Source organism: Stenella coeruleoalba (genome assembly GCF_951394435.1).
Source record: "Stenella coeruleoalba genome assembly, chromosome: 4".
In the NCBI taxonomy this organism is placed as follows: Eukaryota; Metazoa; Chordata; class Mammalia; order Artiodactyla; family Delphinidae; genus Stenella; species Stenella coeruleoalba.
The window spans coordinates 136,448,276-136,462,091 of NC_137149.1; the positions used below are offsets into that span (position 1 = coordinate 136,448,276).

Consider the following 13,816-nt stretch of genomic DNA (forward strand, 5'->3'; position numbering starts at 1 on the left):
AGAGGAAACACGATCTCTCTTCTCCTTTCCCGTAGAGAAGGGATGGAAATATTTGCACAAAAGGGTCATGATTAAAGAACTGGGTTTAGAGAATTACAGGGGCACTGTTACCCAATCATGTTTTTACAACTAATACTTCTACTAGATCCAACAAGGCTTTTGTCCCTGTTAATGTGAGTACCACTAAGATACAGATTTAAGTGGAACTGGAAGAAAATAAAAGTAAAATTTGAATAAAATAAGTTAAGGGATGTAGAGTAAATTCCTCTCCAGAAAAAACCCTGTGCTAGAATCATACTTTAATGGGTACTTTTCTTATGAACTTTAGAGACAGCAGGGCTGGGACAGGATAAAATTAAAATACCTAAAAACAGTCAGAGACCTTCAAGATGGCAGAAGAGTAAGACGTGAAGATCACCTTCCTCCCCACAAATACATCAGAAATACATCTACACGTGGAACAACTCCTACAGAACACCTACTGAATGCTGGCAGAAGACCTCAGACCTCCCAAAAGGCAAGAAATTCCCCAAATACCTGGATAGGGCAAAAGAAAAAAGAAAAAACAGAGACAAAAGGATAGGGATGGGACCTGCACCAGTGGGAGGAAGCCGTGAAGGAGGAAAGGTTTCCACACACTAGGAGCCCCTTCGCGGGCGGAGACTGCGGGTGGCAGAGGGGGGAAGCTTCGGAGCCGCGGAGGAGAGCACAGCAACAGGGGTGCGGAGGGCCAAACGGAGAGATTCCCGCACAGAGGATCGGCGCCGACCGGCACTCACCAGTCCGAGAGGCTTGTTTGCTCACCCGCCGGGGCGGGCGGGGCTGGGAGCTGAGGCTCGGGCTTCCGTCGGAGCGCAGGGAGAGGACTGGGGTTGGCAGCATGAACACAGCCTGCAGGGGGTTAGTGCGCCACGGCTAGCCGGGAGGGAGTCCGGGGAAAAGTCTGGACCTGCTGAAGAGGCAAGAGACTTTTTCTTGCCTCTTTGTTTCCTGGTGCGCGAGGAGAGGGGATTAAGAGCGCTCCTTAAAGGAGGTCCAGAGACGGGCGTGAGCCGCGGCTATCAGCGCGGACCCCAGAGACGGGCATGAGATGCTAAGGCTGCTGCTGCCGCCACCAAGAAGCCTGTGTGCGAGCACAGGTCACTCTCCACACCCCCCTTCCGGGAGCCTGTGCAGCCCGCCACTGCCAGGGTCCCGTGATCCAGGGGCAACTTCCCCAGGAGAACGCACGGCCTGAGTGAGCCAGACCCCCCGAATCAGCGGCTCCTTTAACCCTGTCCTGTCTGAGCGAAGAACAGACACCCTCAGGCGATCTACACCCAGAAGCGTGTCCAAATCCAAAGCTGAGCCCTGGGAGCTGTGCGAACAAAGAAGAGAAAGGGAAATCTCTCCCAGCAGCCTCAGGGGCAGCAGATTAAATCTCCACAGTCAACTTGATGTATCCTGCATCTGTGGAATACATGAATAGACAACGAATCATCCCAAAATTGAGGCAGTGAACTTAGGGAGCAACGATTTTTTTTTTTTCCTTTTTCTCTTTTTGTGAGTATGTGTATGCTTCTGTGTGTGATTTTGTCTGTATAGCTTTGCTTTTACCATTTGTCCTAAGGTTCTGTCTGTCCACTTTCTTTTTTTAGTATAGTTTTTAGTGCTTGTTATCATAGATGGATTTGTTTTTTGGTTTGGTTGCTCTTTTATTTTATAATTACTTTTAAATTTTTAAAATTTTTTTATTTTTTAATAACTTTATTTTATTTTTCTTTCTTTCTTTTTCTCTCCCTTTTCTTCTGAGCCATGTGTCTGACAGGGTCTTTGTGCTCTGACCGGGTGTCAGGCCTGTGCCTCTGAGGTGGGAGACCCAAGTTCAGGACATTGGTCCACCAGAGACCTACCAGCTCCACATAATATCAAACAGCAAGAGCTCTCCCAGACATCTCCATCTCAGTGCTAAGACCCAGCTCCACTCAAAGACCAGCAAGCTCCAGTGCTGGACACAACATGCCAAACAACTAGCAAGACAGGAACGCAACCCACCCATTAGCAGAGAGGCTGTTTAAAATCATAATAAGGTCACAGACACCCCAAAACACACCACCAGACGTGGACCTGCCCATCAGAAAGACAAGATCCAGACTCATCCACCAGAACACAGGCACTACTCACCTCCACCAGGAAGCCTGCACAACCCACTGAACCAACCTTAGCCACTGGGGGCAGACACCAAAAACAACAGGAACTACGAACCTGCAGCCTGCAAAAAGGAGACCCCAAACACAGTAAGTTAAGCAAAATGAGAAGACAGAAAAACACACAGCAGATGAAGGAGCAAGGTAAAAACCTACCAGACCAAACAAATGAAGAGCAAATAGGCAGTCTACCTGAAAAAGGATTCAGAGCAATGATAGTAAAGATGATCCAAAATCGTGGAAACACAGTGGAGAAAATACAAGAAGCATTTAACAAGGACCTAGAAGAAATGAAGAGCAAACAAACAATGATGAACAACACAATAAATGAAATTAAAAATTCTCTAGAAAGAATCAATAGCAGAATAACTGAGGCAGAAGAACCGATAAGAGACCTGGAAGATAAAATAGTGGAAATAACTACTGCAGAGCAGAATAAAGAAAAAAGAATGAAAAGAATGAAGACAGTCTCAGAGACCTCTGGGACAACATTAAACACACCAATATTTGAATTATAGGGGTCCCAGAAGAAGAAGAGAAAAAGAAAGGGACTGAGAAAATATTTGAAGAGATTACAGTTCAAAACTTTCCTAATATGGGAAAGGAAATAGTTAATCAAGTCCAGGAAGCACAGAGACTCCCATACAGGATAAATCCAAGGAGAAACATGCCAAGACACATATTAATCAAACTATCAAAAATTAAATACAAAGAAAAAGTATTAAAATCAGCAAGCAAAAAACAACAAATAATATACAAGGAAATCCCCATAAGGTTAAAAGCTAATCTTTCAGAAGAAACTCTGCAAGCCAGAAGGGAGTGGCAGGACATATTTAAAGTGATAAAAGGCAAAAACCTACAACCAAGATTACTCTACCCAGCAAGGATCTCATTCAGATTTGACGGAGAAATTAAACCTTTACAGACAAGCGAAAGCTAAAACAATTCAGCACCACCAAACGAGCTTTACAACAAATGTTAAAGGAACTACTCTAGGGAGGAAACACAAGAGAAGGAAAAGACCTACAATAACAAACCAAAACAATTAAGAATATGGTAATAAGAAAATACATATAGATAATTACCTTAAATGTAAATGGATTAAATGCTCCAACCAAAAGAAACAGACTGGCTGAATGGATACAAAAACAAGACCCGTACATATGCTGCCTACAAGAGACCCACTTCAGACCTAGGGACACATGCAGACTGAAAGTGAGTGGATGGAAAAAGACATTCTGTGTAAATGGAAATCAAAAGAAAGCTGGGGCTTCACTGGTGGCGCAGTGGTTGGGGGTCCGCCTGCCAATGCAAGGGATGTGGGTTCGTGCCCTGGTCCAGGAGGATCCCGCATGCCGCGGAGCGGCTGGGCCTGTGGGCCATGGCCGCTGACCCTGCGCGTCCGGAACCTGTGCTCCTCAGCGGGAGGGGCTGCAGCGGTGGGAGGCCCGCGTATCACAAAAAAGAAATAAAAGAAAGTTGAAGTAGCAATTCACCTATCACACAAAATAGACTTTAAAACAAAGAGTATTACAAGAGACAAAGAAGGACACTACATAAGGATCAAGGGATCAATCCAAGAAGAAAATGTAAAAATTGTAAATATTTGTGCACCCAACATAGGAGCACCTCAATACATAAGGCAAATGCTAACAGCCATAAAAGGGGAAATTGAGAGTAACACAATCATAGTAGGGGACATTAACACCCCAGTTTCACCAATGGACAGATCATCCAAACTGAAAATAAATAAGGAAATACAAGATTTAAATGACACATTAAGCAAGATGCACTTAATTGATATTTACAGGACATTCCATCCATAAACAGAATACACTTTCTTCTCAAGTGCTCATGGAACATTCTCCAGGATAGATCATATCTTGGGTCACAAATCAAGCCTTGGTAAATTTAAGAAAGTTGAAATCGTATCAAGTATCTTTTCCAACCACAATGCTATGAGGCTAGATATATCAACTACAGGAAAAAAATGTGTAAAAAGTACAAGCACATGGAGACTAAACAATACACCACTTAATAACAAAGAGATCACTGAAGAAATCAAAGAGGATATCAAAAAATACCTAGAAACAAATGACAATGAAAACATGATGACCCCAAATCTATGGGATGCAGCAAAAGCAGTTCTAAGAGGGAATTTTATAGTAATACAATCCTACCTCAAGGAACAAGAAAAATCTCAAATAAAAAACCTAACCTTACACATAAAGCCATTAGAGAAAGAACAACAAAAAACCTCCAAAGTTAGCAAAGGAAAGAAATCATAAAGATCAGATCAGCAATAAATGAAAAAGAAATGAATGAAACGATAGCAAAGATCAATAAAACTAAGAGCTGCTTCTTTGAGAAGATAAACAAAATTGATAAACCATTAGCTGGACTCATCAAGAAAAAAAGGGAGAAGACTCAAATCAATAGAATTAGAAATGAAAAAGGAGGAGTAACAACTGACACTGCAGAAATACAAAGGATCATGAGAGATTACTACAAGCAACTATATACCAATAAAATGGACAACCTGGAAGAAATGGACAAATTCTTACAAAAGCACAACCTTCCAAGACTGAACCAGGAAGAAATAGAAAATATAAATAGACCAACCACAAGAAATGAAACTGAGACTGTGATTAAAAATCTTCCAACAAACAAAAACCCAGGACCAGATGGCTTCACAGTCAAATTCTATCAAACATTTAGAGAAGCATTAACACCTATCCTTCTCAAACTCTTCCAAAATATAGCAGAGGGAGGAACACTTCCGAACTCCTTCAACAAGGCCACTGTCACCCTGATAGCAAAACCAAAGATGTCACAAAAGAAAGAAAACTACATGCCAATATCACTGATGAACACAGATGCAAAAATCCTCAACTAAATACTAGCAAACAGAATCCAACAGCACATTTAAAGGATCATACACCATGATCAAGTGGGGTTTATCCCAGGAATGCAAGGATTCTTCAATATATGCAAATCAATCAATGTGATACACCATATTAACAAACTGAAGGAGAAAAACTGTATGATCATCTCAAGAGATGCAGAAAAAGCTTTTGACAAAATTCAACATCCATTTATGATAAAAACCCTCCAGGAAGTAGGCACAGAGGGAACTTACCTCAACATACTAAAGGCCATATATGACAAACACACAGCCAGCATTGTTCTCAATGGTGAAAAACTGAAAGCATTTCCACTAAGATCAGGAACAAGACAAGGTTGCCCACTCTCACCACTATTATTCAACACAGTTTTGGAACTTTTAGCCACAGCAATCAGAGAAGAAAAAGAAATAAATGGAATCTAAATTGGAAAAGAAGAAGTAAAGCTGTCACTGTTTGCAGATGAAATGATACTATATATAGAGAATCCTAAAGAAGCTACCAGAAAACTACTAGAGCTAATCAAAGAATTTGGTTATGTAGCAGGATTCAAAATTAATGCACAGAAATCTCTTGCATTCCTATACACTAATGATGAAACATCTGAAACAGAAATTAAGGAAACACTCCCATTTACCATTGCAACAAAAAGAATAAAATACCTAGGAATAAACCTACCTGAGGAGACAAAAGACCTGTAAGCAGAGAACTGTAAGACACTGATGAAAGAAATTAAAGATTATACAAACAAATGGAGAGATATACCATGTTCTTGGATTGGAAGAATCAACATTGTGAAATAGACTATACCACCCAAAGCAATCTACAAATTCAGTGCAATGTGTATCAAACTACCAATGGCAATTTTCACAGAAGTAGAACAAAAAATTTCACAATTTGTATGGAAACACAAAAGACCCCAAATAGCCAAAGCAGTCTTGAGGGAAAAAAACGGAGCTGGAGGAATCAGGCTCCCTGACTTCAGACTATACTACAAAGCTACAGTAATCAAGACAGTATGGTACTGGCACAAAAACAGAAATATAGATCGATGGAACAGGACAGAAAGACCAGAGATAAACCCATGCACATATGGTCACCTTATTTTTGATAAAGGAGGCAAGAATATATAATGGAGAAAAGACAGCCTCTTCAATAAATGGTGCTGGGAAAACTGGACAGCTGCATGTAAAAGAATGAAATTAGAACACTGCCTAACACCATACACAAAAATAAACTCAAAATGGATTAAAGACTTAAATTAAGGCCAGACACTATAAAACTCTTAGAGGAAAACATAGGTAGAACACTGAATGACATAAATCACAGCAAGATCCTTTTTGACCCACCTCCTAGAGTAGTGGAAATAAAAACAAAAATGAACAAATGGGACCTAATGAAACTTAAAAGTTTTTGCACAGCAAAGGAAAACATAAACAAGACGAAAAGACAACCCTCGGAATGGGAGAAAATGTTTGCAAATGAAGCAACTGACAAAGGATTAATCTGCAAAATTTTACAAGCAGCTCATGCAGCTCAATATCAAAAAAACAAACAACCCAATCCAAGTACGGGCAGAAGACCTAAATAGACATTTATCCAAAGAAGATATACAGATTGCCAACAAACACATGAAAGAATGCTCAACATCACACATCATTAGAGAAATGCAAATCAAACCACAATGAGGTATCATCTCACACTGGTCAGAATGGCCATCATCAAAAAATCTACAAACAGTAAATGCTGGAGAGGGTGTGGAGAAAAGGGAACCCTCTTGCACTGTTGGTGGGAATGTAAATTGATACAGCCACTATGGAGAACAGTATGGCGGTTCCTTAAAAAACTACAAATAGAACTACCATATGACCCAGCAATCCTACTACTGGGCATATACCCTGAGAAAACCATAATCAAAAAGAGTCATGTACTAAAATGTTCATTGCAGCTCTATTTACAATAGCCAGGACATGGAAGCAACCTAAGTGTCCTCGGCATATGAATGGATAAAGAAGATGTGGCAAATATATACAACGGACTATTACTCAGTGATAAAAAGAAACGAAATTGAGTTATTTGTAGTGAGGTGGATGGACCTAGAATCTGTCATACAGAGTGAAGTAAGTCAGAAAGAGAAAGACAAATACTGCATGCTAACACATATATATGGAATAAAAAAAAATAGTGTTCTGATGAACCTAGGGGCAGAACAGGAATAAATACGCAGACGTAGAGAACGCACTTGAGGACACGGGGATGGGGAAGGGTAAGCTGGGACGGAGTGAGAGAGTGGTATGGACTTATATACACTACCAAATGTAAAATAGATAGCTAGTGGAGGCAGCCACATAGCACACGGAGATCAGCTCGGTACTCTGTGACCACTTAGAGGGGTGGGATATGGAGGGTGGGAGGGAGATGCAAGAGGGAGAAGATATGGGGATATATGTATATGTGCAGCTGATTCACTTTGTTATACAGCAGAAACTAACACAGCATTGTAAAGCAATTATACTCCAATAAAGATGTAAATAAATAAATAAAGGGAAGTAAGGAAAGGAGGGAGGGAGGGAGGGAGGGAGTGAGGGAGGGAGGAAGGAAGGAAAGATGGGTAACTTGGGAGGTTGGGGGTAAGGGGCAAGCCACCTGGAGAGAAGAGGGGTTCTTTCCCAGGCCCAGGGTTATGACAAGACACTAAGGTCCTATAGGAAAAAAAAAAGGGAAAAATGTTCTGGTAGTGTGAATTTTAATAACTAATTATCATGCAATACCCTACAACACACCCCAGTAAAGATGTGTTCAATCTTGAGCTGACAGTGTTTGTGGAAGAAAAGAATCAGCAGCTGCATCATGTAGAAAAGGTACAACATGTATCAGAGATGTAAGGCTGACGTGACAAAGAGGCAAACAAGCTCCTTAGGATCCACAGATGTGCTGTGAATGACACTGAGTTCCCTGCTGCACTAGGGAGGAACAGGGACAATAAAGCCTCATTTTATTCGAATCTCAAAACCTAGGGTGCCCTCAGCTGGGGTTCCACAAAGAGGCATGACAACCAAGTTCCTATTTCTGACCAACGTCACTTGACTGACAGTGGCAGGATATAAAAAAAAAGCCAGCATGGTGAAGGAAGAGGTCCACACTGATGACAAAGGGCCCCCTACACGGATGCACACTTTGAGTGGCTCCTCTCACCTGGAGCCACCAAGTAAGTGAGGGATCCTAAGGCAACGGCTCCAAATGGGGAAGTAAAGCAAAGATGACTTTGATACTGTGTGTGTGTGTGTGTGTGTGTGTGTGTGTGTGTGAGAGAGAGAGAGAGAGAGAGAGAGAAAGAGAGAGAGAAAGAGAGAGAGAAAGAGAGAGAGAAAGAGAGAGAGAAAGAGAGAAAAGAAAAAGATACAAAACTAAGATTTTCCTCTTCTCTTCTGAAGGTGCAAGGGAGGGGCATACTAAGGAGAAGACAGTAGAAGAAATGCACGCTACTGGAGATGTCACTTTGTCACCGACACCGTTTAGAACTTTGCACATAGTGATAATGTTAATTGGTTTTATTGTCTAAAACTTACTGCTCGTACGCAGGCGGCTGCCTGTAGTGTCCCCCCCTCGGTCTAGCACTGGTGTCTACAGTGGCGTGTGCACTGCAGGCATTAGCATAACTGAGGGAAAGAATCAAAGAGCTCCCGTGGGTGCAGAAGGCTGAAAGTGGGGCCTCCCACCAGGATCCTGAGGGGACCGGAGAATGAATCTGAGCGCCCATACAATCCGGTGGGGCAGGGTGTGCCCTACACTCTTGGCTATCATGTGCTGGAAGAAGGGCAGGAAGAAGATTATTATTTTGGTGGCAGGAAATAAAGGGGATAGTTAAAAATATAGTATCTATCTTAACCTGACTTTATATTAAATATTTTTATGCTAATTAAGCTTCTAATTATAAATCCATAGCAGGAATTCTTGCAAGAAGTGTTACGTAGAGGAAAAAGCCACAGCATGTGTCAGCACGGTGCACACTCCCCGTGTCCCATCAACTGAAGGGGGAGTTTCATGGAATCACAGGCAGAGCCCACTGTGGCCAGAGGCCAGCCGGGGAATCAAGCTGTTAGCTCCAGCAAGGTGGCTCTACCTCACTGAGCCTTTGGGCACGTGTGGGTGGTCTTCTGCTGGACGTTGTTGATGCCTTACACAGGGAGAGAGGGAGAGAGGGAGAAGGGAGATAAAAAGGTAATAGAGAAAGAGGAGAAGCAAACATCATACACCTTTAATAATATAAAAAGCTTTTTTAAAAATACGAACTGAACTTTAAAGAACAATGAAAAAAGGGCACGAGGGGGCTTCCCTGGTGGCGCAGTGGTTGAGAGTCCGCCTGCCGATGCAGGGGACACAGGTTCGTGCCCCGGTCTGGGAGGATCCCACATGCCGCGGAGCGCCTGGGCCCGTGAGCCATGGCCGCTGAGCCTGCGCGTCCGGAGCCTGTGCGTCCGGAGCCTGTGCTCTGCAACGGGAGAAGCCACAACAGTGAGAGGCCCGCGTACCCCCCCAAAAAAAAGGGCAGGAGGCAGAAGACGTGAAGGAGGCCATTGGTTTGCTTGTGGCTCACAACTGATGTTTGAAATTAACTACACATGAAACATAACAGAGAATACTGAATTATCTCTTAGAGAGACTAAGATGACCTCCCAGAGCATGAAATATTCTCACGAGCCTTCAGAAGAAGGGGCTGTGCACATCCTTTGTGTTTCCTGAAGTACCTTGCAAACAGCCATGGAACTGATTTGCTGAACTGAGCTCCGCCCGGTCAGATGTTAACCAAGCAGGAGAGTTTTCTACAGCAATTTACAACAGAACTCATTACTCCTATGATTAAATGTTGAGAAATCTCAGGGCTTCTTAGAAACAGAACCCTGACATAAAAATTCTTCAACAGAAGATAGATAAGGCGGCAGAAACCCTGACTGGGAGTGCGGACTCTGCCACTACAGCTTGGTCTATGACTTTGGCCAGTGATTTAACCATGTCACTTTTTAAAAAAACCACCAAGTATACAAACCAGAAGCAGTGGTAAAAATAATGACATTGAAAGACTGAGGACATTCAGTACCCTCTTGTCCTCTGCACTTGGACAATTCGATAATCATCAACTGGGAGATGTGTGTTACAGCCCAGTCTTCACTGCAGGTTTTCTATTTAAAATTTAATACCTGAGAGGCCCTAAGCCAGGATTTATTTCCCCCCTAAGAAAATATATCATTCTGTCACTGAAGTACTAGAAGGGTTGCCTGAGCCTCCAGAGGGAAAAGTGAAAAGCTCTGTAAGTTCCTTCAAGGGATTTCACACGTCTTTGTTTTCTCCTCCCAAGAGAGATTTGGGGTAACGGTAATGTCTGCCACGGCATCACCCGGATTAAACTTCTGTGGGCAGGAAATGCATCAGCACTTACATCATTTACAAGAGCATGCATGAAGAAACCAATACAGCATTAAAAACAAATTAAATGAGCAGGAAATTTCTAATGCACAGTCTGTTTTCTCTGTGGCTCTCAACTTCCCTGGGAACCTCCCAGAAACGATTTAAAAGCCTGAGAGAACACTTACCACATAGAGACCAGGGTAAAGATTAAGTTCTCACAGGAAGTTCACATATGAAGTCTGAGAACTCAACACTGGGTTAGCTTTGACCCCACTTATTATAAAATGCTGTAAATATCTGTGTGAGCACATGCACCACACCCCAAAACAGGAAAGTCAGGAAAAGAGTGAAAACCAAAGAAACGTGTATAGCAAGGTTTAAAAGTGAGGCTCAAAAGATGAGAAGACCAAAGTTCTGTTGAAACATATAAAATAAAAACAGGAAAAGGACCTCAAATTATCAAATGCAACCTCCATTTAATGTAGAGGAACCTGAGGCCCAGGATTGCAACTGGTCCCACAGCGGCTCTTCAGCCATATGAGGTCTGTGCACCCAACAGGTGCAGGTATACATCGGAGGCAGTATCCTCATAGCCTTCCTCTCTTGATGAATTAGTCAATATACGCCAAATAAAACTCTGATTTATTTCTTAAAGCACTTCCTTCCACTTCCTAAATCAGGGTTTGCATGAAATTTGAGAGTTCATTTAGTTCATTCCTGTTACATTAAGCAGAACGAAGTTTCAGAAATATAACAGATACTCACTTTCCTTGTTTGTTTTTGGGTCTATAAAGAAGATGAGCTCTTAATTATTTTGATATTGCCAACATTTATTGATTCAAAACAATGCCGGAATACCTATAATGGGTAACTCACCATGTCATGTCCAATGGGAAATACGTTAATTAATGTGGCATAGATCCTGTTCTCAAGATGCCCAAGGACGAGGAGGGCAAGACGAGGCATGTACTAAAATCATCATAATATCAGGCAGACAAGGGCCAGGAAATTACTACAGGAGTAGAATAGATGATGTCATTATTCCTACCTGGGGGATGAGTAAAGTGACATAAACGCAACTCTGAGACTGGATTACATTACATGGAGAAACAAGGGCATTCCAAGCTAGATGCTGTTCAGTCAAGAGGAAGGCAGTAGCAAACGTGGAGTATATATGGAGAAAACACAAACAGGTTCAGTTTTGCAAAAGGCGGCATACAAATTGGAGAGTCTGTGCGCTATAAAACTAGAAAGGTAGATTTAATCCGGAGCACGCTAGATCTCTGGAGCTACGAAAAAAAATGCTTTTCCCCTTCATCCTATAGTCCATATGGAATCGTTCACTTATCTTTTATACAAAATTCTGAAGCAACCCCTAAGTAATGGGCACCAAGGAAAGGCACGAGGCATGTAATTTGAGAAAAACACGGTCTCTACCTCCAAGGAACTTAGTCTCCACTAGGAATGACACATAAGCAGCCGATGATGACCACACAATAGTGTGAGAGATGTCATGACAGCAAGCCAGGGTCACATAGAAGTGTATGAGAAAAGTCACTGAAAATCAGGCTTGTAAGGGAAGAATAACAGGGGTCCCAAAGGAAGAAACTGAAGATAAGCAGTAGTTATTGAAATAAAAGAGGGGATGTTGGGTATTCAGAATAAGATAAAAGTATGTTAAAAACACTTGAAGGTGTGAGAAAGTATAAAGTGTTCAGAACAGAAACTACATTTTAACCCAAAGCCATAGGAAACTATGAAATCACGATGATGTCCAAAACTATGATTCAGGAAAATATATCTGGCAGCAGCCTGTAGAAAATAATTGGAAAGTGGAAATCACTACAAAATGTTTGACTCCAGAATCTAGAAAAAGGGTAGGGAGGACCCAAACTGGCCCAGTTCCAGTGAGAATATCATGGACACAGAATTCATGCAACTGAGCAAATCACAAACTTAGGGAACAAAGGAAATGCCAGGCGCCTCACATTTTAGAATGGATTGATCAAAACTGGGAACTAGGAAGGAAAAGCATCTGCAGCAGGAAATCGAGACGTGGGAAAATATTCAAGAAGCAGACAGAGAGCAGAACCCATAGAGAGAAAGGAGGAGAAGCTGGAATAAAGGTCCAACAGGAACACAGGAGGAAGAAAGGTGCGGGTACTGCGGGGAGTGCGATGACAGGAAGAAAGGCTTCTGGCGACAAAACCAACGCTGTCCCTCAGTAAAGGAGCTTCGGGAGAAAACAGAGCAGAAGCCAAATTGTAAAATATCATGAAGTACTAGACTGTGAAAGCAGATTACTCTTTGGAACTCCTGAGAAATTGAACAAGGGAGGAAAGGAGAAAGGCTGGTAATTTGAGAAGCATCATGGGAAATTTTTTTGGTAGAGGAGACTTGAAAAAGGTCAGAAAAAATAATTCAGAAGAGAGAGAATTTAATGATCTTTATTGGCAGGCAATTCATATTTCTAACTTAAATCTACAGTCTGAAGCATTTCCTCCTGCTTTGCTTTTAAAGACTGAGAACTTCCATCTGCCATCCTCTAAATGGTGAAGACCTTCATATAGTTGGGACCTATCATTTTTATCACTCCTCAGTCTTCAATTCTGGGTGAAAATACCAATCCATTAGTCCTTTCTCGTGAGTTCTATTCTTTGCCATGGCGTTCCCTTTGAACCCTCTCTATATTCTAGAGTCTTTGGGGAAAAAAAGCCATAAGAGGGTCCAACAATTTAATAAAGGCTAAGTCTAAACTGACATTTTAAAAAGGTAGGTGTATGATGTTCCCTCTATTCCTGTGGTTTGCAAACTCGTTTTTTCAAAGCAGAAGAACCATTTCTTCTAATTACATCATCTACAAGATCAAAGGAGCTGCTATGAATAGAGCAAAGGTAAGCAAAATAGAGCCTCAACCATGGGGCTTTCCTCCCCATCCCACAGAAGCTATCGTAAAATAGTGCTGAACACTGGCAGTGTGTTGCTTATTAGTTTTTAACATTTCTCATAGAATCATCTATGCAAGTTATCTTTCTTATATCATATAAAAATCACCTTTATCACTATATAATCTGGAGCTCTTTCCTGAAACCTTTCCCTACTTACAAATGTTATGCAGAATTCTGACCACACAATCCCGGACATGAGCTACCTCTTTTCTAAATAGCTTCATGACAGCTCAAACCTATGTGAACACTGTCTTGAAGTCAGGTCACTGATGAGCTTAGGAACAGTAGGACTGACCCAAACACTGTTTATCTGTTGTAAAGAAAATGTTTCTTCTTCTTCCCTCCACAGAAAAGTCAAAATTAATAAAATTTC

At 41.8% G+C, this 13,816-nt stretch overlaps 1 protein-coding gene across 11 annotated transcripts in view; it reads right to left on the bottom strand.

The window, feature by feature from the left end:
• BMPR1B (bone morphogenetic protein receptor type 1B) overlaps positions 1–13,816 on the bottom strand; it is a gene marked incomplete at its 5' end in the record, with an annotated part of 419,903 nt that overhangs the window by 13,878 nt on the left and 392,209 nt on the right. The gene's annotated exons all lie outside the window — the stretch shown is intronic.